Source organism: Chrysochloris asiatica, unplaced genomic scaffold (assembly GCF_000296735.1).
Source record: "Chrysochloris asiatica unplaced genomic scaffold, ChrAsi1.0 scaffold00086, whole genome shotgun sequence".
Classification (NCBI taxonomy): Eukaryota; Metazoa; Chordata; class Mammalia; order Afrosoricida; family Chrysochloridae; genus Chrysochloris; species Chrysochloris asiatica.
Genome location: NW_006408604.1, coordinates 10,621,216 through 10,647,274, shown reverse-complemented (window position 1 = coordinate 10,647,274; position 26,059 = coordinate 10,621,216).

Sequence of the window (26,059 nt, the reverse complement as noted above, 5' to 3'; positions counted from 1 at the left end):
CTTCTTCACTGAAAATACCTCTTTTAAACAGCACAAAAGATGACTATACACATGACCCAGATTGAAAACACAGAAATCAAGTTGTGGGAAAAGACAGTGGAAAAGCTCTATATCAATAGTCAAAACAAAGCCCAAGGCAGACTGTGGAACAGACCTTTGATTGCTCATAAGAAAGTTCAGGATGAAGCTGGAGAAACTTAAAGCAAGTTCATGAGAGCCAAAATATGACCTTGAACATATCCCACCTGGATTTAAAAATCATCTGAAGAACAGATTTGATGCATTAGACACTAGCAAACAAAGACCAGAAGAGTTGTGGATGACATCAAGAACATCAAACAGGAAGAAAGCAAAAGGTCATTAAGATGACAAGAAAGAAGGAAAAGACCAAAATGGATGTCAGAAGAGACTCTAAAACTTGTTCTCCAGTGCAGAGATGCTAAAGCAAATGGAAGAAATGAGGAGGTAAAAGAGCTGAACAGAAAATGTCATAGGGCAACTCAAGATGATGACAAAGTCAAGCATTATAATGAAATGTGCAAAGACCTGGAGTTAGAAAACTAAAAGGGAAGAATATGCTCAGCATTTCTCAAACTGAAGGAACTTAAGAAAAAATTCAAACCTCAAATTGAAATATTGAAGGATTCTATGGGCAAAATATTGAATGATGCAAGAAGCATGAGTGATACAGAAAGAAAAGGGAAGGAATACATTGAACCAAAAAGGAATAGTCAATGTTCAACCATTTCAAGGGGTAGCATATGATCAAGAGCCAATGATTCTGAAAGAAGAAGTCCAAGGTGCCCGGAAGGCTTTGGCAAAGAACAAGGATCCAGGTATTGATGGAGCACAAATTGAAATGTTTCAACAAACTGATGCAGCACTGAAGACACTTACTCATCTATGCCAAGAAACTTGGATGACAGCTACCTGGTCAATTGATTGAAGGAAACCCATATTTGTGCCCATTCCAAAGAGATCTGACCCAACAGAATGTGGAAATCATCAGGCAAGATAATTAATATCTCATGCAACTAAATTTTTGCTAAAGATAATTTTTAAATGGCTGTAAATGTACATTGACAGAGAACTGCCAGAGGATCAAGCTAGAGTCAGAGAGGACTTGGAACAAGGGATACCATTGCTGATGTCAGATGGATCTTGACTGAAAGCAGATAAGACCAGAAAGATATTTATCTGTGCTTTATTGACTACACAAAGGATTTTGATAGTGTAGATTATGACAAACTATGGACAATATTGTAGAGAATGAGTATTCTGGAACATTTAATTATACTCCTGAGGAACCTACACATAGACCAAGAGGCAGTATTTCAAACAGAACAAGGGAACATTGAATGGTTTAAAATTAGGAAAGTTATATGTCAGAATTGTATTTTTTCACCATACTTATTCAATCTGCATGTTGAGCAAATAATTCAAGAAACTGTATTATATGAAGAAGATCATGGTGTCAAGATTCCCTCTCCCGATATATAAACACTTTCTAAATTATTCAATTTAATACAAATTCAGGTGTAGTGTGAATGGATTTTTGCAGTTATAATTAAGGTTCAAAATTAGTTGATTTTCATTATCAACTGAACACTTAAGAGGGTCTGGGCTCTTCTTGGTAAAATTTGAAACACAAGAGGGAATTGGGATTAGGGAGATTCTCAGTTGTTGGTTTGAAGATGGAAGAAGCTGTGTGGCAAGGAGCTGAGTGGCCTCTAGGAGTTGAGAGTAATTCCTGCTGACAGTCACCAAGGAACAAGGACCTCAGTCCCAAAACTACAAGAAACTGACTTCTTCCAACACTCTAGATGAGATGAAATGAGATGATTAATGATTCTCCCTGACTTTAGTTTGTGAGGCCATGAACAGAGATCCTGCTAGAATATTGGAGCTGAGTAAGTATTACAGAGTTCTGGGTCTGACCTAGAACTAGAGCAATTAGTTGGAAAAAAGTCTGTGCAAATGACTTGTAGTAAGAATCCAATAAGTATTGAATTAGAGACTATGTATGTCAAGGTGACTCTGTTCTGGCTAATTCAACAACCAAATGAGGCCCACAGTGAGTGAACCGGTTATAAATTGTGGGAGTAAAACTTTTTATTGCACTAGATGAATATAATTTGGAAGATTTTTTTGAAGAAGCTCATGAGATACAAAAAATGTTCTATCACCAGTCAGAATCTCTTGTTGTGTTTATAAGAACATGGGCTCTTAGGCCAAGTTATTTTTCTTGGGTTGGCATGGAGAACTAGGTGAGATAGGATGGTAAGAAGAAATGGCTGTGCTGGAAGGGAGCATATGAGTCCATCCTGGGGGAAAGCATCCCACCCTGCATCTGTTGACAAAACCAGCACTCATACCTGCCTCCATCTGTTTATCTATTAGAGGAGGGAGCGTGGTAGCTCTGTAGGATAAGCACAAGGTCAGTGGTTCTAGCTGATCAGTTGCTCCATGGAAGAAAGATGAAGCTTTCTGCTCCAGCAAAGATTTACAGCCCTATAAAGTGTTGCTATGAGTCAGAACCAACACGACAGCACTTAACAACAACAATATCCTCCTCACATTGTTCCTGATTACAAAAGAGGTTTTTTTTTGTTTGGAGCTGTGGAACTAGGACTACAAAAGACTCTTGGAGATGACTACGTCAAGCTACACCATGCATTTCCTAAGAACAAGAACACCCTCATAACCATACAACAATGCTCAAAATCAGGAAATTTAATATTGATGGAGAGTTTTATTTAATACACAGAATACAATGAGCTTACAAATTAGGGCTTCTCTCTTCTTCTCACTTTCAGGAGTTACTGAACAGGCATACCACTGTGGTTCCAAGAGGCACCAGATCAGCTCATCTACCTGCCTGCTGCACAACTCAACCTGGATGTTCCACTAACAGTCAAACTCATTCCTATGCCACATGATCTCATTATCTCCTCTCTCTCCTCACTGGTTTTCCCATTGCCCCAAGTGGGATCTTTTCTCATGTATAACATTACTGGTCATCTAGTTTCCCCAGGAAAGGATACCTGGGAGTAACTCAATCATTACAGTTATTTTCTGTATTCTATCTGTCCACCCTTAGATCTCTCAAGAATTTGCCACTTTCTTTCTGTTCTCCATCTTAATTCAAGTTAAATTTGTTTATATACAATTTCAAACTTACTGAAAGTTTACAATACCAGTACAACTCCCATATCGCCTGTACCCAAGTTCATTAATTGTTCACATTTCACTATTTTGCTCTCTTATATTCCTTGTGTGTATGTGTGTGTTCTCTAACCCGTTAGAGAGTAACCTGAGATGTCATACCCCTTTATGACACATGACTATAGACAAAAAATGACCATACATGAAAGAAAAAGTTCTCACTTTGTTGGCCAAGCAAAGGAGCACATTGGGAGTCACATCACCAAGATAGTTCCCAGAGTCCTGGGCCAAGGTTCTTTAAGGGCAGAACTGGTGTGTGATTGGTGTTCGTGGGTATGTATTTCCTAAAAAGAAGAACACCTTGTTACATAATCATAGTATAATGACCAAGACCAGGAAAGTTAACAGTGATATAGCAGTTTTATTCAATACAGGTTCTGTATTGAAATTTTGCCAATAATGTCTACTTTTGTATTTTATTTTCCTGGTACAAGCTTTAATACAAGATCATACATTGCATTTAATTCTCATGCCTCTTTATTTTCCTCTAATCTGAAACAATTCCTCTGCTTTTCTTCATATTTCTTGACCTTGCCATTTTTAAGCGTACAGGCTAATTATTTCATAGAATGGCACACAATTTGGGTTTGCCTGACATTGCCTCATGAGTAAATTCAGGCTAGGCAATTTTGGCAGGAGTACCATTTTGTCCCAGTATTGGTGAGGTTAACTTTGAACATTTGATGAAGGTGCTGCTTGTCAATTTTCACCTCTATAATGTTACTATCTCCCCTCTTTGTAATTAATAAGCACTTGTAAGAATAATTTCTATTAGCAGGAATAGCACAGGCTGGTTCCTATGAGGTGAAGGTTAAAGATATCCCAAATGTCCAACGTTTTCAAAATGCTAGACCACTCTATCATCTCTGATATCAGCCATCACTCCTACCCTGAATATTCTCCTTCATGTCTCAAGGCTCCGGAATTTGCTGCAACAACTCACAGAACTCACAAATCATCAAGGAAATGGCTTATGACATTGTGGAGTCTATCAAAGCATGTCAGGCAACAGATCACTGTCACACGTCTGACCAGAGGTCAAATGAAGGTGAGTCAGATGCAGGATGCAGAACAAGAGAGCAAATTTTGCTAAAGTGTTGCTCAGCACGTCCACAGAGACACATAACAACTGAATGTGGAAGAAGAAGGTCTCACTTGGTTGGCCAAGCAAAGAAGCACACCTAGGACTCATGTCACCAAGATGGCTCCCAGAGTCCTGGGCCAATGTTATTTAAGGGCAGTAACCTGTGTGTGTTTCATTAGGAAAATTTAGCACAAGAACTAGTCTTCAGCACAGCCTCATAAGAGAAAGTAAGGTCACAAAGATGGCATTTTGCCCACATCAGAGGCATTGATGCAGGTGTATTTTCATCTTCATGCTGTCAAAAGGCCAGGTTGACTACATGTTGACTATTACTCCACATGTTAAGTGGGTCATATCTAGTTTCTGCCAGTTCTATGACCTCAGTCTTCTGCTTCTCATAATTAAACAAGAAGCTGACAGTTTGCCTATAAGGAAACAGCTTAAAACCAGAGGTTAGTTCTTATTTTAACACAGATATCCAAAATGATGATGCAAACCATACCATCAAGGAATCTAAGCATGGTATCTAAGACACTGGTGAAAAACAAGGCTCCAGGAATTGATGTAATACAAATTGAAATGATTCAACTGATGCACCCTGGGAGCACTCATATTCTCTATGCCAAGAAATTTGGAAGACAGTTACCTGGCCAATTATCTGGAAGAGATTCATATTTGTACCCATTCCAAATAAAGGTGACCTCATAGAACGCTGGAGTTCTGGTGTGGTGCTGTAGGTTAATGCTCTGGACTGCAAAGTCATTTGAACCGCAAGGTCGGCGGTTCAAGCTCACCAACCACGCCACGGAAACTCTATACAGGGTTGCTATGAGTCAGAACTGACTTGATGGCACTCAACAGCAACAACAAAATAGAATGCTGAAATTATCAAACAATATCAGTAATGTCACCTGCAAGTAAATTTTTGCTGAAGAACATTTTTAAATGGCTGTATCAGTACATTGACAGGGAGATGCCAGAAATTCAAGCCATATTCAAAAGAGGAAATAGAATAAGGGACACTATTGCTGATGTCTCTGGTAGCGTAGTGGTTACGAATCGGGCTGCGAACCTTAAGGTCAGCGGTTCGAAACTACCAGCCGCTCTGCGGGAGAAAGATGAGGCTTTCTACTCCCGTAAAGATTTACACCCTCGGAAACCCTGTACAGGGTCGCTATGGGTCGGACCCGACTCGACGGCACTTAACAACAACAACATTGCTGATGTCAGATGGATCTTAGCTAAAATCAGAGAATACCAGGAAGATATTTGTGTTTTATTGACTATCCAAAGGCATTCAATTGTGTGGATCATAAAAAACTATGGAAAACAATATGAATAATAGGAATTCTAAAACAATTAATTGTGCTCAAAAGGAACCTGCACGCAAACCATGAAGCAGACCAAGGGTGTACTGTTGTTGTTGTTGTTAAGTGCCGTCGAGTTGGTTCCGACCCATAGCGACCCTGTAAAGGGTTTCCGAGGGTGTAAATCTTTACGGGAGTAGAAAACCTCATCTTTCTCCCGCAGAGCGGCTGGTAGTTTCGAACTGCTGACCTTAAAGGTTCGCAGCCCGATTCGTAACCACTACGCTACCAGATACAGACATGTTTGCATCAGGTTTGTATCCTTTCACTATTTTTATTCAGTCTGTATGCTGAGCAAATAATTGGAGTAGTTGGACTCTGTGGAAGACGAACATAGCATCAGAATTGGAAGACATTTCATTAACAACCTACAACATGCAGATGACACAACCTTGATTGCTGAAAGTGGACTTGAAGCATTTACTGATGAACATCAAAGAATACAACCTTCAGTATGGATTATAACTCAATGTAAAGTAAACAAAAATTCTCATAATTGGACCAGTAAGCAGAATCATGATAAATCTAGAAAAGATTGATTGCCAAGGATTTCATTTTCCTTGGATCTACAATTAAGGCTCATGGAAGCAGCAGTCAAGGAATCAAACAACATATTGCTTTGAGCTAACCTACTGCAAAAGATCTCTCTAAAATGCTCAAAAGCAAAGATGTCTGAGGACTGAGGTGATCCTGACTCAAGCCATGGTAATTTCAATTGCCTGTTCCACATGCAGGTGAAAACTGGACAGTGAATAAGGAAGACCAGGGAAGAATTGATGCATTTGAATTACGATGCTGCTAAAGAGCGTCCTAGTGTGGTGTTGCTAGTTCATGTGCTAGACTGCAAGGTTGGTTTGAACCATAAGTTTGGTGGTTCAAGCTCACCAGCCCCTCCTTGAAAACCCTATATAGGGGGGCTGTGAATCAGAAACAGTCCCTGGCAAAGGACATTATGCTTGGCAAAGAGGAGGGTTATAGAAAAAGAGGAAGACTTTCAATGAGATTGACTGACACCGTGTCAGCAACAATGGGTTCAAACAACAATTGTGAGGCTAACACAGTAAGATGTAGTGTCTAGCTCTGTTGGACACAGGGCCACTCTGAGCTGAAACTAACTTGACAGCATCTAACAACAGCAGAGCGTTTATCATATTGCATTGCAATTATTTATTTTCTCTTTTTTCTACTTTAGGTGTTTCAAAAATAAAGGATGTTTCTTACTCGATAGGTTTTCCCAACATCTAGACCATTAGCATACTATTAGATATACAGAAAAAGTTAAAGAATAAATGCATGTGTATGTGCTCCAGAAGTGTGACTATGGGAATGAAAGGAACAAAGAAGGTGGAATGCATATGACCCCAGTAAATAGTCAAGAACTTGCAGGGTTGAGAGAGTACTAATCCCTTTGAAGCCACCTCTAGTAAATGAAGGTGCCTACCACTAACTCTGCAACCTGATTCCTTCCCTTTGGAGCCTAACTTTTAGATAATACAGTCTAGACTCAGAGGTTTTGTCTTCATTATTGCTCTTTCCTCTTCATAATTTCAACTTATAACAGCAATCTTCTATTACTTGATTTCTCTGTACTATTTGTATTTGCTCATTACTCTTTTCTGCTAAGAGCCCTGGTAGTGCAATGATTAAGCACTTGGCTGTTAACTGAAAGATTGGCAATTTGAATCCACCAGCTTCTTCAGCAGAGAAGAGACCTGGTGACCCTGTAAAGACTACAGCCTGGGAAACTCTATGGGACAGTTTTACTTTGTCAGATGGAGTAAATCTAAGCAGGAATCGACTTGATGTCGCATGATAACAAGAACTCTTTTACTAGTTTCTCTTCTCTATAGTTCCTGGACTCATAGTTTTCTGTTTCTCCACCAAATTTGCTATTCTTTCTCAGTTTTCTTCCTTGTATCCTCATCTTCTTCCCATCTCTTAGGGAGAAGGTTGGTTATTCCCTGGTACTGTCCTTGAATTCTTCTCTCTTCATTCTTTTGCTACCTAATCTTATGAATCCCTAGTTTTAATCCCATACATAGGTTTAACCTTGCCCCACATGTGAGACATACATGCATCTATCTACTGGATAGCGACACCTAAATAGCTCCAAATATGTTTAGTTCAACATATTATAAGTTGAACTCAAAATCTCTTTGCCTCAACTGGTCTTTGCTCCTGTATTTTCTTTCTCAGTTGGTAGGATCCAGGAAGCTGAGGTTTATCCTAGACTTCCTTTGCCCCTAATTACCAAATCCAATTGATTTTTATCTCCCAAAGGTATTCTCTACTTTTTATTCTTAAGGTTCTCCTATGTCTGTATCATCTGTTACCTGGAATTTTACGATATTCCTGTCCTTGTTCCTAGCTCATTTCTTCAAAGTCATTCTCCACAATGCTCTTGCAATGACCCATCTAGAATGCAAATCTGGCCACCTCATTAAAATAAAGTCCAAGGCTTTCAGCACTGACATATAAAAATGACCTTTCCTGATCTGACCCCTGATTCTCTCTCTTTTCGCCTCTCTTCAAACTCTACAATCATCTTCATCTTTTTCAGCTGCTATCTTTGCTTTGCATAACTTCCCTTCATTATTTCTCAATAATCTTCCAAATACATTGTTATGTATTATCTCCTTTATAAAGCCTTCTCTGACTATAGAATATACAACAATATATTTCTCTGAATATAGAATAAACAACATCCAAGTCAGTACTATAAAGGAGCTTCAAAAGGTTCATGGGAAGATTCCATTACTTTTCAATTCCATTTTTCCATGAACTTTTTGAAGCCTCCTCATATGCCTTGCCTGATTTAATTGCCATTATGAAAGTCCAGGGATTGGGATAGTTTGACAGCACTTAACAACAACAACAACAGGAGTACTGATGTGATACTCTAGGATAAGCATGGAGAGCTAACCTAAAAAGACTTTGGTTCAATTTCACCTGCTGCTCCTTGGAAACCCTGTATAGGGTCACTATGAATTGGAAGGGACTCACTGGCCCTTAACAACAGTAACATGGTACACAGCAGATTGCATGCATTCATTTATTTACCTTGCCCCCTATCCACCACTAGATTGCAGACTCCTTGAGGGTGGGGACCTTCTTATTTTCCTCTTTTCATCACTATTTTTATAGTGTCTGGTATGGTATCAGTCTAGTTCACAGAAAGTGTTCATTTAACACTTTTGCTGTTGAATAGACTGTTAAAACTACAGTCAAATCCTACTCTTGGGCAATATTTAGAAACTGGAAATTCTAGCTTTATATAATGAGAGTGAGTGACTGGTAAAGAAGACCTGAAGGATGCTTATGGGCCTTTTATATGTTTTTGTATTAAGGTTGAGTGTCTCCCAGTTCATTAATAATGAGGAAATGGAAGAATACTGGCAGGTTTTTATTTCAAATCATTATTAAAATAGAGTATGTTTTCCAAACTGTTTTTCTGTGTAAAGTGTAGGTAGAGTTTGCCTGCAAAATCAGCACTCAGGAAATGATTTTGGTCTTGAGCTAGTCCATAACAATGGGGAGAAGCTGCTTGCTGGCCTGGGGAGCTCACTCACCTCTAGGATGTATTTTCCTGATAAAGAGTTGATTCATGTTATAGGTAGAAAGGAGTGAGTCTCCACATCTCAGTATGTGCAAACCAGAGCTCATCATCCTCCCTCTCAACCAGGCACCACCTCCTCCTGTGTCGCCTATTTTTATTAATGGCATCACCACCCTCTCTGCCACCCAGGCTTAACATCTCCCTGTCATCTCTCCTTCCTTTATCCCCAACATCCAGTGTGTTGTCAATGCTGCCTTTCTAATGCCTCTCACATTGGTCTTCTCCTCTGTTCCCATGGCTGCTGCCCTAATTCAGGCGCTTATTACCTCTTGCTTGGACTGTAACAAAAGCGTCCCAAATGGTCTGTCTGCCTCACTCAAATCAGACTTCCAGATCAGGTTAATCTGCCGGAAGCACAGCTTTCATCATATCTTAACCCTGCTAAAAACCCTTCAATGGTCCTCTACTCCCCACAGAACAAAGTCCATATTCACTTAAGGTGTGGCCTCTGCAACATGATTTCTCTTTACTCCTTTCATATGCCCTATGTTACAACTAAATTCAACTACTCTTCTTTATTCACCGACTCATTCATTAACTCAATAAATATTTATTGAATCACTGGGCAAGCTATTGAGGATACAGAAATGAGAAGCCACATTTCTGATCTCAAGCAGTTTAAAGATACGGTCCTTCTCACTGTGCTTTTAACCTTTCTGTCTCCATTACCTGGAATGTTCTTCACCCCAACCCTCATCGACACCTGTGAAAATTCTACCCATGCTTCAATATCCCTTAGTTATCTGTTGTTGTTGTTGTTATTAGGTGCCATCAAATCCATTCAGACTCACAGCAACCTATGCACAACAGAATGAAACACTGCCTGGTCCTATGCCTTCCTCACAATAATTGTTACACTTGAGCCCATCTCTGTTGCCTCTATGCCAAGCTATCTTATTGGAGGACTTGCTCTTTTTCACTGACCCTCCACTTTGCCAAGCATGATGTCCTTCTCCAGGGACTTGTCCCTCCTGATCACATGTCCAAAGTATGAGAGATGAATCGTGCCATCCTTGTTGCTCTGGGACATTCTGGTTATACTTCTCCCACACAGATTTGTTTACTCTTTAGGCACTCCATGGTACTTTGAATAATTGTGTGTAATCATAATTCAAATGCATCAATTCTTTTCTGGTCTTCCTTATTTATTGTCTTAGTTTCACGTGCATGTGAGTCCATTGAGAATACCATGGGTTGGGTCAGGTGCACCTTAGTCCTCAAACAAATATCTTGGCTCTTGAACACTTTGAGGAGGTCTTGTGCTGCAGATTTGCTGAATGCAATACATCATTTGATTTCTTGACTGCTGCTTCCATGAATATTGGTTGTGGATCCAAACAAAATGAAGTCTTTGACAAATTCTATCTATTTTTCCATTTATCATGATGTTATTTATTGGTCTAGTTATGAGGATTTTCCTTTTCTTTACATTGAGGTGCAATCCATATGGTAGGCTGTACTCTTTGATCTTCATCAGTAAGTATTGTAAGTCATCCTCGCTTTAACCAAGCAATGTTGTGTCATCTGCATATCCTAGGTTAGTTATCTGTGCTGCTCTAACAGAAACACCACAGGCTGATTGCTTTAACAGAAATGTGTTATCTTACAGTTTAGGAGTTTAGAGGTCCATATTCAGAGTCCAAGTCTAGGGGAAGACTTCCTTGAGGAAGGTCCTTATTTCCCTTCTCTTAGAAATCTCCATGTCTCTTGGCATCAATCTTCCCTGGGTCTAGCAGTTTCTCAATGTGTAGACTGCTCCTGACTCTTTCAAAGTTAAGTCTCTTTCTTTGCCTTCTTCTCTCTTTTTATCTCTTGTATGATTAAAGGTGATGGAGGATACACCCCAGGGAACTCCCTTTACATTTAATCAGAACTGTGATCTGAGAAATGCCATTGTATCACACTCTAATCCCCTTACAACTGATTGGCTGATCACATCAGATCATATCAGAGAGAATGATTACATCATTACATAACTGCCAAGCCACCAAGAAACATGATCTAGGCAAGTTGACACATAGTTTAGGAGGACATAATTCAATCTATAATACCTACTTCCCATAATTCAAATCTTGCATTCTTCCTTAAGCCTCCTTTGCCCTGTCTCTTTTTCTATCCAAACTGAAAGAAATCAATTCCTTCTCTGAAAGGTTATAGTACTTCACCTGCATTTTCTTAAGGTTGTGACTCATTTTCTACAGAAAACCATATGTTCCTGAGAGAAGGGCCTGTGCCATTTTTCAGTGCAACACAGTGCTGAGCAAATATTAATGACTCAGTTAAATTGAGTTGAGTGACGAAATCTCCCAGAGTTGTACCATGTAAATGAGGCTTCCCTAAGTTTTAGTTTTTAGAATTGGAAAAGAATCATCTCTGTTCTTTGTTCTAAATTGTCTAGAAGGCTCTGGCCTCTTCACTACCTGTGCTCATTTGGTCCTGGGCATAGTGCCCAAGACCACATGGATTGAAGATGTCCATGCAGAGGGCCAGCTAAGTTCCTTACAAAGTCTCCTGACATTATTGGGGCTGTACTGTTTTCAGAATCATGGTGGCCCAAGTTACGCAGAGTCTATTTGGCCCTTTTCTTGAGACACAGTGGACTTTCTACTCCAGCACTGGGATGGCGAAGACAAGATTGACTTGCAGCCAGGAGATGGTCACAGGGAAGAGCTCCAGCCTTGTGTATGGGGGTAAAGAACAGCTGACATGGGGGTCAGAGACAGAGACCACAGTTGCTCCAGGACATGTCAGAGCTTTAGTGGAGTACCAATGAAAATCACAGTCAGAGACAAATTTACAATAAGGAGCTGAGGTGCGTCCAAGCGAAGTCACTTACTCTGTAATATGGCTTCTAAGGGTTAAGGAATTTCAGTACATCTCAGACCATGGATGGAAAGCTCAGTTCACACTGCTTGGCATTAATCCTGTTGATCTGGCCCCCATCACTTTGTTAGCATTAGTATCCACTGTGAATCCTCAAAATTCTAAAAAGCAAAGATGCCAGTTTGATGACTAGGGTGCACCTGGCCCAAACTGTTAATGTACAGATAAGGTGTTCTGTTCTGGTCTTACTGTCCTCTGAACAATCGGCAGTGCATAGGTACAACACATACAGAACACACACACACACGAAAGAAGTCAGAGAGGCTGAGGTTTGGGCAAGCAAGGAGGATTATTACAGCATAGACATTTTCACAAAGATGAGAATGTTCTACTGCCTCTCGAGTGAGGAGAGCCCTTAAATGAATTCTTGGTTTCAGTTTTTATGCTGTTGTCCAGAGTTCCTGATAGTTGACTCTGGATTCCTACATTTTCCTATCATAATTTAGGGCCCATAATTGGTCATTTTTTTCTTTGGTATGATATAACTCTTTCCCATAATTCAGTCTGTTATAATTATATTCATGAACTAATTGCAATGCTAATTTACTATAATGGCATTATGATTAACTCCCTAGTCACATCAGGTCAGGCTTAGTCTTCTCTGCACATGTCTGATTTGGGGGAAAGTCCCTTTACCAATTTTCCTCCTATTTGGGATTTCTGATTGGGTGAAGCACATCTGGAGTTTGCTGTTGTTGGCCTATAGGCAACCCCTCTTCCCTGTTCTAACTATCTGACAAAACTATGGTATTTTCAATCACCTCATATGTATATGAAAGTTGGACAATAAAAAAAAACAAGGAAGAAGAATTGATGCATTTGAATTAATTATGGTGTTGGTGGAGAATATAGAATATACAAACTATAGACTTCCAGAAGAACCAACAAATTTGTCTTGGAAGAAGTACAAACAGAATGCTCTTTAGACATGAAGATAGTGACGCTTCATCTCATTACTTTGGACATGTTATCAGGAGAAACCAATCCCTGCAAAAAGACATTATGCTTGGTAAAGCAGAGGGTCAGCCAAAAGGGGGGAGACCTTCAGTGAGATGAATTGCCATTGTGTCTGCAACAAAGGGCTGAAATCGAACTATTGTGAGGATAGTGCAGGACTGGGCAGTGTTTCCTTCTGTTAGACATGTGATCACTACAAGTTGAAGCCAATTCGGCAACACCTAATAGCTGTATCACAACAACATGGATAACAGTCTGTTTCCACTCCTAACAGATCACTCATGGCAAAGCAAGCATATCCTACTTGTTCAGGTCTCTATGTCCTTGCCCAAACTGGATGCCCTCTTTACGACTGTCCCCATTTCCATTTGATTGAAATCCTGCCTTTAACCAACCCCACTGCCATCAAATTGATTCTGATTCATAGCGACCCTAACTAAGTCTTCCAAAGCTGTAAATATATCGTAAATCTTTCCGGAAACAGAGGGCCCCATGTTTCTCCTATTAAGTAGCTGGTGGGTTCAAACAACTGATCTTTTGGCTCAGATGAAGGATTTAACCAATGTGTCACCAGGGTTCTTTTTGCTTCAAAATTCTACTCATATGCCATATGTATTCAGAATCCCACCTTGATTACCTCACTCAGAATGGAGGCTTTAAACTGGATCATTCCAACTGGATCCCTTGGCAAGAATTTGCATTTACAAGGAGCTGGTAAGATATGAATCACCTGGGGATCTTGGTAAAATGTAGATTATGATACAGTATGTTGCTGTTAAATGCCATAGATTGGGTTCTAACTCATAGTGACCCTGTATATAGGATTTCCCAGGACTGGCTGATGGGCTTGAATGGCTGACCTTGTGGTTTGCAGTCCAGTGCTTATCCATTAGGGTCACAACCAATTCAGTATATCTGGGTGGAAATGTAAATTTTCAATAAGGGTTGAAACCTGAATGAACCGGTTCAAAATCCTGCTCAGAATTCATCACTCCTTCCTTGAGTTTCACTATTATACAGATATTGGTATGTCTCCTTTAGTGATTTATACATCTTTTGAAAGATCCATGTTGTTCAAATGTGCAACCCCAAAGCCTCTCACAGCTCCTGGAAGACAGTAACCCTACAGGTATTAAGTAAATGTCTGTTAAATGATTATCTGAATAAAACATCAGCAAACTGTTCAGTGGGATAATGTGCTTCCAGACAGTTTCCCTAGTTTTCCAACAAATTGGACCAACACGAATGCCCTGTTTCCCCAGTGCCTTGCATATGTGGGACCCTGACAGTGTTTCCTTTCCTGTTTAGTGCAGGCTCTTCCATTGGATGCACCTACCTCAGACTCCAAGGAGATCTGGTAACATAGGGGTTATGAGTCAGGCTGCTAAATTCAAGGTCAACAGTTTGAAACTACCAATCATTCTGCCAGAGAAAGATGAGGCTTTCTGCTCCTATAAAGATTTACAGCCTCAGAAACCCAATGCAGGGTCGCTATAAGTTGGAGCTGAATCCACGGCTCACTACCACCATCACCACCAGTTCAGACTCCATTCACTGAAAAATGCAGCTCCTAGAATGGAGACTCAATTTGGTGTGTTGATTCTACCTCTCTCCTGATTCCCTTATCTCATCCCTCTCTCTGACAGTTTGGGGCCCATGTGTTCCCCATCAGTAGTTTCTTTGGACTTGGAAATCAGTCAACACATAGGTGAAGTAAAGCTTTGCTTTGAGAGACAGTGAGATCAGGCACCTAGGCCCCAGAGGAAGGATGGACACTGATAAAGTACTCAGAGCCCTAGTGTCTACCTAGTGTGAGGCTATCAGACCGTACTTTCTTATACAGCTTCCATTGGTCTCCTGTGCATTTGTCTCATTCTGAGCACGACTGAACATCTCTTTAAGGGAAGAATTGTGTTTTAAGGTCTTCTAGTATTCATATCACCAGATTAAGCACATAGTTACTATTCAATGGGTATTGTTGACTTTTACAAAATAAGCTCCCAATCTAGGCATCCTCATGAGTCATGAGCATCAAAACAATATGCTGTGGCCTATAATTAAAACATCTTCACTGCAGTGTTATCTATAATAGCAAATAACTGGAAATAAATACCCAACAAAGAGCCCAAGATTCAGAAAATGATGGTGCAGCACTGTGATGGAGTATTACACAGATAATAAAATGGTAATTATAAAGTTTATAAAGCAATATGAAAAATATTCATGAAAGACTGATAATAATAGAAGATTTTAAAAAATAGTCTGAAACTATCCTTGTAACAGGAACCCTAGTGGCTTAATGGGCAATCGCTCAAATGCTTACCAAAAGGTCAGCAGTTCGAACCCACCAGTAGCTCCTAAGGAGGACAGACCTGGCAAAAGATAACAGCCTAGGAAATCATGTATGGCAGTTCTATAGCGCTGCTATGAGTTGGAGCCAATTTGTCAGCATATAACAACAATAATTGTAACTATCCCTACATACTCTGACAACCCCAGGGAGATAATAAGCAAAGGTGAACTGTTATTAATGCTGTAAGAGTTTCAGTGATAGTTTTTCTAATAGATTTAATGTTTTGGCTGTATCATCATCTGAATAAAATTCAAGTGTAAGAGCAATAAATATTAAATATATAAATCATTTTGTTTGTGGCCCTAAGGTCATTACTAGGGAGAAGCCAAAGAATGGAAGTGCAAAATGCAAATGTCCTATCTATCGTGCATCCTTACCAATTGATTTTTCATAATGATGATGAAAATACTGATCATTAAAATCAAACATTTGACAGTTCTGGAGTCTGCAAATCCATATGGGGTCAGAAAATAACCATGGAGATCTATGAAAAACATGTTCACTCTAGTTAGTTTGGGTGTTTTAGCTGGGAAAAGGTCCAATCCCATCTTGAGAATGATCTTTGACTATGCAGTACATGAATATAGGGTGGGAGGAAATGGTAGAAAGAAACATTGAGAGACTGGTCCCAGTTCTGGTACTGAAGCCTGACATTCTGGGAAGGTCACTTAACCTAATAGGTAATTTCCTTCATCCAGCTGGCCAGCCCACTCCAGACAGACATCCATTCAATAAAAACACACTGAGCTCCTACTAGGTGCCACTGTCAAAGTCAGCACTGGGCTATCCTTGATTCTTGTCAAAGCTAGTTCATAATGGGAGGATAAAACTAAATAATGTATGTGGAAGACATGTGGAAAAACTGCATTAGATAAACAGGAGCGGTTATTATGAAACATAGAACCATAGCTGATCTGGTTCAGTCAACAATGGCAACAGCTGATCCAAATCTAGGGAAAATGAGCCAGTCAATGATGAACAAAGCTGGGGACAAACACTGTCCTGATTGGAATGGGCTGCAGCTGATTTCTCCAAACCTCCCAGCTGGACTCACTCATGCCCTCATTTAGGGCCTCACAGCCAAGCAAACTTCAAATAAAGTCTGTACTTCTTTAGAGCATTGCACACCCAGCCACCCTGCCTAGAACATCCTGCTTGCGCACTCTGCCTCCTCTCCTAAATGGCCACTTCACCCTCGCCCCCAAGAGTTGCTTGATAGATGTGCTGTGTCTGAAATCCTTATATAGCTAATATTGTGTGTGTGAGTGTAAGTGAGTGAGAGACAGAGATAAAGACACTTTCTCAAAAGATATAGAATACCCATAGAAAGAATTTTAAGACCAACTTTGACCTTTGTCTAAATATAGTTCATCTTCTCATAGAGTTAGTTTATACTCTCACTAAGGTAAGGGGAGAGGATACAAAGAGGTAGGCAATCAGAAGAAAACAAAATTTACAGAAACAATCTGGAAGGTGGTGCAGTTCAGGCTAATGTAGAGTCTCTGTCTGCAGGCAAGGCGGTGACCCTTCTCCATGTCCTCTTTGAGAGACTCTGCAATAGGTAAGGGGAGGTGGTTTCTGAGCTCAAATCCTTAGTCCCACCTTCTCTAAGACTTAGAACTATTAGTCACAGCTAATGAGCTTTGATTTAATGAACCAATAGCAGCTATTTCAGTCTTTTCTTTATTGCTGAGTCACTTATTGGCATGTTGGTAATTTATAAACTTGACATCGTTGCACAGTTATCATTGTACAGGGGCAGAAACAAATGAACATCAATTGCTGAGCTCTGTTAGCACTTCCTCAGTGGACAAAGTGTTCAGTGTAGACACAAAGGTTCACAACACCAACTATCCTAGCCTGTAGAAACTTTAGGTGATTGTTTTGCTTGATTTTTAATATAAATTCCAAATTTATTGTTGATAAGTGCTGTTGAGTCACTTCTGATTCATAGAGACCCTGTATAGGGTTTCTGAGGAGCAACTGGTGGGTTTCAGCTGACAGTCTTGGGGTTCACAGTCCAGTGCTGATCCTACAGCACCACACCAGGAGTTGGACAATAATAATATTAATGTTGTGACTGTTAGCTGCCACCATGTCAATTCCAACTCATGGTGATCTGAGGTACAACAGAATGAAACTCTGCCCAGGCCTCTGTCATCCTCATATTGCAGCATGTTTAGATGTGTTGTGTAGATACTGAGCCAATTCATCTCACCAAGGGTCTTCCACACCCTGTCGGTCTTCTACTCCCCCAGCATGATGTCATTCTCAAGCAACTGGTCCCTTCTGATGACATATATAAAGCAAGTGAGTTGGAGAATATTCCATTGCGATCCATGAGGCTTTCATTGGTTCATTTTCAGAAACAGATCGTCAGGTCTTTGTTCCTAGTCTGTCTTATTCTGGAAGCTCCTCTGAAACCTATCTACCATAGGTGACCCTGCTGGTATTTAAAATACCAATAGCACAGTTTCTGACATCAACAGGAAAACCACAATAATACACCAAACTAGAAGACAAGTGGTGAGTAATATTAACAAACTATTAATTGAGGGCTTACTATGTCCAGAGAGAGAAAGTGTCAAGATTTGCCCCTGTAAATTGTGTAGGGTTGGCTTTGTAATCTTTATTTTTGAGAAAATAAGTCTGAGTCTCAGTGAGGATAAGTTTCTTGTTCAAGGTCACAAAGTTAATTAAGTGTCAAGTGAGAATTCATTTCCTAAGCATGAGACTCCATACTCACTAGGAAAGGAGCACACTGAGTATTTATTTATGCAGTTCCTCAGCATTGACTGTAGGAAAAGGCCTGGGCTATCCATTGGGTGAGATATAAAGAGTCTATAAACTAGACCCCGTTTTTACCAAGCTTCAGGCTCATTGGGACTCACTAAGGTATTACATTCCCTTCCATTATCCTCAGTAGCACCATGACTATCACCATTACCAGCTCTGCCACACCATCAAAACCATCACCATCACCCTGGCCATTACTACAGCCACCTCTATCACCATTGTTGTTGTTGTTAAGTGCCTTCGAGTCGGTTCCGACCCATAGCGACCCTGTACAGGGTTTCCGAGGGTGTAAATCTTTACGGGAGTAGAAAGCCTCATCTTTCTCCCGCGGAGCGGCTGGTAGTTTCGAACCGCTGACCTTAAGGTTCGCAGCCCGATTCGTAACCACTACGCTATAGATACCAAAAAATGTTTGGAAGCACCTGTGTGTATGCAGTGCATTTCAGAAGTAGCACTTGGGTCACAGCTAGGGCATGCTGAAAAAGTAGGTGGTGTTTGAGTGAAGGTGACATTGTGACAAACTACTCTTAGCCTTGGGCAGACTGCAGATGCCAGTCTCCCAGGATCTGTCAATCCAGGACAGAACACAGTGCTTACAGAATGGGAAATGAGTATGGTTTACGTAATCTTTTAGGAGGAGTTGACGGCCAAGGCTTCTATCTCCCTGTCTGAGAGCCCACCTTCTACTCATCAAAGGTCCTACTAACTTGTCACAAAGGGTATCCTATTATGTCAGATAGCACCTCCCTTCTGCAAAACCAGAGGGGATGCAGAAGCCAGCACTGATGCCTACTGTCACATTGTGAAACACTGAAAATGGTAAATTCAGAGTCAGAGAGATGGGGAATTTTTGTATAAACGCATTGTATACATGGGCACTCTATCCAGAAGCATGTATATCCCTTGTGTCCCTCCACAGATGCAAATGAAACTAGTTACTCTTTCAACATGTCAAGTACTCTAAATACTATTCCCTCTTCACATCTCCCTGCTTTAGCTTACTTTCAAACTGCAGCTCTGTGTCCACAAATGTCCAAACACTTCCCACAGCACATCTCTGAGCATAGCATAGACCTGGCATTTAACAAATACTAAACCCTAGCAATTTGTTGATCAACTTATTCTTTGCCTCGTACTGGATGAATGATATTGTGTTACACAGTGGGATGACACACATGGGACATGATTCCACCCTCAAGACCCTTCTAATCTTTGTGCATGACAACACATAAGCTATGTGTGTAACTATAAAGCTGATGATGTCGGTGCTAAACAGAGATTCAAGAAAAGTCACAAGAAACGAGCTGTCATGCAGAGGAGCCCACTAATGATACTGACAGAGCCTGCCTATGTTACCAGGTTTAAATGGGTCTGGAGGTCAGAGCAGGTACTCAAATGGGGGTCCTGGAATGCTGTTGACAGGCAGGAAGATGCAGATGAGGGAATCATAAGCAGGCAGTCTGCTGTTTCTCCTTCTGGAGACTTCTCTGGTGCTAACAGAGTCCTGGTGTGGTGCTGTGAGTTAATACACTGGACTGCAAAGTCAATTTGAATCGCAAGGTCAGTGGTTCAAACTCACCAGCCATTCCTCAGAAACCCTATAGAGGATCACTATGGGTAGGAACTGACTCAAGGGCACGTAACAGCAACCACATGGATTATGAGAATGCTGAGTCTCAGAGCAGACTATAGGGTTCTTGCATATCAATTGTATACAACATACCCTTCACTTGATTTCTTGGCTGCATCAGAGTGGAAAGTGTTGTAGTGGAAATGCTGATCCAGAGGCTTCTGCTGAACCTGAGCAATGTTTACCATCAAGGACCGTCAGGACCCTCAGGAACACATTTGGGTCCCTTACCTAGCTAGTCTCTTCACATTGCCCGATCACGCTGAATTTTAATATTCTCTTACATGGCAAGTTGATATCCAAACAGTGCCTTTCCTTCTTCTTTTGATAACTCGGTATATCTACTTATCACTTCTTCCACCCTGCATTAATTTCCCCTATTCATGGTGTGGCTCTGTAGGATAAACACTCAACTACAAGGTGACTTTGAACCACAAGGTCAGTGGTTCAAACTTACCAGGGGCTCCTTGGAAACCCTTTACAGGGTCTCTATGAGTCAGAAATGACTCATCAGTACTTAACAACATTCATTTATTCAGGAATTCACATTTATTCAACACATAGTACTTGTTTAGTCCATGACTTTTGCTAGAGTCTGCTTAGCTAACTGTAGGTGATACACACAGGAGTGAAGTCGATGTGGATTTCATCCTCAGAAATTTAGATGCCCTAGGATTTATACATCTGGAATACAAAGTAGAATAAGACAGGCACCACATGCTTGTTACCTGTAAAACACATCGTGAGGGAAACCTGAAAGAAGTAGAAACAAAGGTACTCCTTGTTTGAGGGGATTTAATGGAAGAAAGGATGTCTTTTCTGTATTTGCAAGCCTTTCAACGGTGTCATAAATTAAACTGTGTCCCTTTAAAATACGTGCCAGCTTGGTTGTACCATGATTCTCTAGTTTGGCAGTTACCTAAGGGTGTAATGTGGTAGTTATGTAATGAGTCCCCCATAATGTGATCTGATGTATAAAAGGACTAAAGGTGGGATGCAACACTGTAATCTCATCACCGTCTTGATCTGACATATAGGGAGGTTCTCTAAGGTGTGGTCTGCAGCATCTTTTATAAGGGACCAAAGGAGAAGAAAAGCCAGCAGAGATAAGAGGGATCTACTCCCACCAGTAAGGAGCTCTGGTAGCGTAGTGGTTATGAATCGGGCTGTGAACCTTAAGGTCAGCGGTTCGAAACTACCAGCCGCTCCGCGGGAGAAAGATGAGGCTTTCTACTCCCGTAAAGATTAACACCCTCAGAAACCCTGTAAAGGGTCGCTATGGGTCGGAACCGACTCGACTGCACTTAACAACTACAAAACTCCCACCAGTGATTCAAGCTCACCAGCTGCTCCTCAGAAACACTATCTAGGGTCGCTATGGGTTGGAACTGACTCGACGGCACTTAACAACAACAACCCCCACCAAGAAAGAAGAGCCGGGAGTGGAGTCGGTCCTTCAGACCCAGGTCCCTGCACTGAGACACTCTGAGTCCCAAGGAATGATACACTGCGCTCTCCAAGGAATGCAGGGCCCTCACATACGGAAGGAGACCAGGACCTTTCTCCTAAACCATGAGCCAACAGACAAAATGCTTCCCCTAGATCTGGCACTCTGAATTTGGACTTCCAGCCTCCTAAATTGTGTAAGAATAAATTTCTGAACAACAACAACAGAAAAATCATCTGTTTTGTGGTATTTCTGCTACAGCAGTACTAGATAATGTTGTTGTTGTTATGTGCCGTGGAGTCGGTTCCGACTCATAGCGACCCTGTACAGGGTTTCCGAGGCTGTAAATCTTTAAGGGAGCAGAAAGCCTCATCTTTCTCCTGCGGAACAGCTGGTAGTTTCGAACTGCTGACCTTGTGGTTCGCTAATTACACCCTGAGCATTGTAATTATAGCTTAGTACCTATGTGCTCTGGCTTTATGTTGTAACTACACGTTGATTTCAATCCCTGAACATAAGTGTCTTAGCGTTAAGAAGCATGTACAGCTCATGGTTTAATCATTCGAAACCCAGGAATTACCCTAATCATTCAGTGAGTCTATCAGTAGGTAAATCAACAGATTTCTATTTATTGAGGGCTTGTTAAGTTCTATGCTCTGGAGATTAATACTTTAGAACAGAAATATGCCAACAGTTGCAGTAAGAGCTGCTCTTATCCTGACCCCTATTTCTTTGTAGCCTTTTGCCTCCAAACATAACCATCTGACCCATCCATGAGCTAGTGCTCTACGCACCAAAAAGTGCACAGGTGCTTTCTGATTATGCTGGGAGTTGCTTCAAATCCTAGGGCTCTTGGTTGTGATGTATCATACCTGCAGTCAGAACAGCCTGCTGGGTTCTGTCTGTCCCTTGCTTGTCCAGATCTCTGATTCTTACCTGCTTATCTGATACCTGGCTCCCAGTTATAACTCAATTTCCCTGACTTCTGACTCCTCACCTGATTTGGATCCTACCTCTGCTTTGACCACCCCTCTTTGGTTCCCCTTGAATCGGGTCCTATCAGACAAATCACTGTTGTCCAGGGTCAGGCTTGTCTTACCACCCCTGTCCTTGTCCTCACCAACCTGGTCTCCAGTATTTTCAACTCATTGTTTTCCCTCAAATCCAGTTTTTTACAGGGAAGGCTCCCTCTGGGAACAAGGCCAGACTCAGCCCTACAGAGATAATGGGTACTGGTCTTGCTATCCTCAAGACATTCAATCCCACATTTCATTATTTCATTCTCACTACTTGCCTTCTTCAACTTATCTGTCAGACAGGCTGGGGTTTTAAATGTTGTAAAAGTAGATGCCCTTTCCTGAGATTTCTAATATTTCATGTCACTGGAAATTTGTGCCAAAGTACAAAGTATTACAGTATTCTGCTGTGCTCAGGTGAATTTCACCAAATATTAATTGAAGACCTGCATGTACCAGACATAGTATCACAGCCCTGGGCTGTGGGAGGTTATGTGCTATTTGATAGAATATGGCAGGCTAGTTTACTTGGACCAAGCTTACTAATGAAAACAATTAACAATCAAGATATAATATAAAGATCATTATCTAGAAATCATGGACGTGCTGAAAGATTAGCAAGGAACATCCAGGCCAAAATCTCAGGAAAAGCAGGGAACCAGCCCGGAAACCCTATACAGGGTTGCTATGGGTCGGAATCAACTCGACAGCACATATTAGCAACAACAACAGAGGTGAAGTAGGTCACTGAAGCCATTTGTTAATCTGGGGAAACCTGAATTCTCATTTTCATGGAGGAAGGAGTCAACAGTAAAACCCCAAGGACTGCTCACAATGAGAGGTTTTAATAGGAAAGTCTTTCCATTTAAGTTAGTAAGGGTAAGGCTAAGAAAAAAAGGAGAGGTAAACCTCTCCATCCATTCAATCCCTAGGAAAATACTGGAATAGTTGCCTTGGCACTGACAAAGCAGGGAGCAACATGAAAACTTACCTCTGAGCTGTTTAAATCATAGCTGACTCTAGCAACCGTGAGGCCCACATAGGCATCCTCGCTTTGGGCCACACAGCCAAGCTCAGGTGTTAATTTAATGTGAAGTGTTTTCAGCAGTAGTCTGATAGAAGCAGGCACGAGTCCTATCTGGGGAAGCTGTTTTCATTTTAATCAACTAATTGGCATCCTGGTGTGGTGCTGTGGGATGGAGCACTGAATCACAAGCTTGGTTTGAACCACAGATTGGTGGTTCAAATTCATCAACTGTTCCTTGGAAGCCCTATACAGGGTCTCTATGAGTTGGAACTGACTCGAGAGCTCTTAACAACAATGACAACTAGTTGCTATGAAGTTGGACTCATGGTGACAGAGTAGAAATGTACTTCATTCAGTTTTCAGTGGCTGATTTGCAGAAACAGAGATGGCCAGGCTTTTCTTCTGAGGCATCTATGGGTGGACTCAAACCACACCTTTTCAGATAGCAGTCATGTGGGTTAACTGTTACATCACCCAGGAACTTCAACTTTGTTTTAGGACTCTGGGAAGACCTCAAATAACTTTTCAGGGTATTTTTTGTACAATATAAATTTGATCAAAACAATTAATCACTCAGGAATATAAAGTTAGCATGAATCAGTGACTAATCTTGATTCCAACACTCAACAAATGCAGAAAGGAAATGAGAAAGGTAAATAGAACCTAATCTAACTCATGAATATATGGTAAATGCAAAATATAATCTACAACTTTTGTGGTTCAATAGTGAATAATTGTTATCATGACTGATTGCAATTGTTACAAATGTGAAGGTAGATGTTTTATAGCAAAAGGAGGGGAGTGGTTGATCTTGCAGTCCAGGAGCAGAGGACCCTGGGACCATCAAGGGAGAAGAGTGGAGTGTGGGATCCTATCCAGAGAAGCAGTGACACCAGATTTGGAGGCAGAGATGATGATGTGGAGAGATGGAGCAGCTGGGGTTCTAGACTCATGGAGGGAGAGGAGCTGTGTGCTGGCGGCCAGGGGGCAGGATTGCACAGTATGTCCTTTGGTTGTTTGAATGACAACAACAACAACAACAGAGGGAATAGAAGCAAATGCTGTTGAATAATGATGCATGGAGCAGTTTGTAGTCATTGCAATGAAATGAAACAAAATACGATAGGATGAGTGTAAAGCTGATGTTCTCCCATGTAAACTATCACTCAGTTTATAATTAAAACTTTAAAAATAAATATATAAGCTACAGATAATAAACTGAGCCCAATAATATATGAAATCATGTAATATATCATGTCATGACTAATTTTAGAAATGCAGAATTAGTGTTGCTAGAAAAGTGATTTATGTAATTTATCACATTAACAGAAAAGCAGTGAGAAAATATGAGATTATTTTAAGAGATAGAGAGAGAGTATTTGGTAAAAATCAACATTCGTTCATGATAAAACTCTTATAAAAATAGGAATAGAATAAAATTTCTTTAATCTGACAAAGGTTCTTACTATAATCTTTTTGCAAACATCACACTTACTGTTGAAATGTTGAGAGCTCTCATTCTGAAATCTGGAACAAGACAAGAATGCCCATTATTGCTACTTCTATTCATGCTAGTTTTACCGTTCCTTGCCAGTTCAGCAAAACAATAAAATGAAATAAAAGGTATAAGAATTGAAAAGGGAGGGGGGCAACTGTCACTGTTCACAGATGACATAATTATATGGGTAGGAAATCTAAAGAAATCCATAGATAAATTATTATAATTAATATGCGAGTTTGACATGGTTGTAGTATTCACATTCAATACTTAAACAATCAATTTAATTCATATAATCAAGCAGCAAATTGAAACTGAAATGAAAGAACTACCATTTACAATAGCATAAAATAAGATGATATCCTTGGGAATAAAATTAACAAAATATTTTTGTGCAAGACCTCTATGGAGAAAATTATAAAGTATTACTGAGAGGCATTAAAAAAGAAAACCAAATAAGTAGAGAGCTATACGTTTTAGGATCGGAATAATCCATTTTTAAAAAGATGTCACTTATCCTCAAATTGTTTTAAAATTTTAATGCAAACTCAAACAGATGTCTTTAATTTTAGTCTTTTCTTTCTTTCTTTTTAAATGGCAGGCTTATTCTAGAATAAATGTTGTTGTTGTTAGGTGCCATTGAGTTAGTACCAACTCATTGAAAGCCTATGAACAACAGAACTTCCCGGTCCGGTGCCAATCTTATAATTGTTGCTACATTTGAGACCACTGCTGCTGCCACTGTGCCATTTCATTGTTAGGGGTCTCCCTCTTTTTTGCTGACCTTCCACTTTACCAATCATGATGTTCTTCTCCAGGGCCTGGTCCCTCCTGATAATATGTCTAAAGTAAGAGAGAAGAAGTTTGGTCATATTGGCTTCTAAGGAGCATTCTGGCTACACTTCCTCCAACACAGATTTGTTTGTTCTTCTGGCAGTCCATGGTACTTTTAATATTTTCTTCCAACACCATAACTCAAATGGATCAATTCTTCTTTGGTCTTCCTTGTCCAACCTTCATAGGCATTTAAGGCAATTGAAAATATCATGGCTTGGGTCAGGCCCATGTAGTCCTCAAACTTTGCTCTTCAACACTTTAAAGAGGTCTTGTGCAGCAGATTTGCCTAATGTATTATGTCATTTAATTTCTTGATGGTTTAT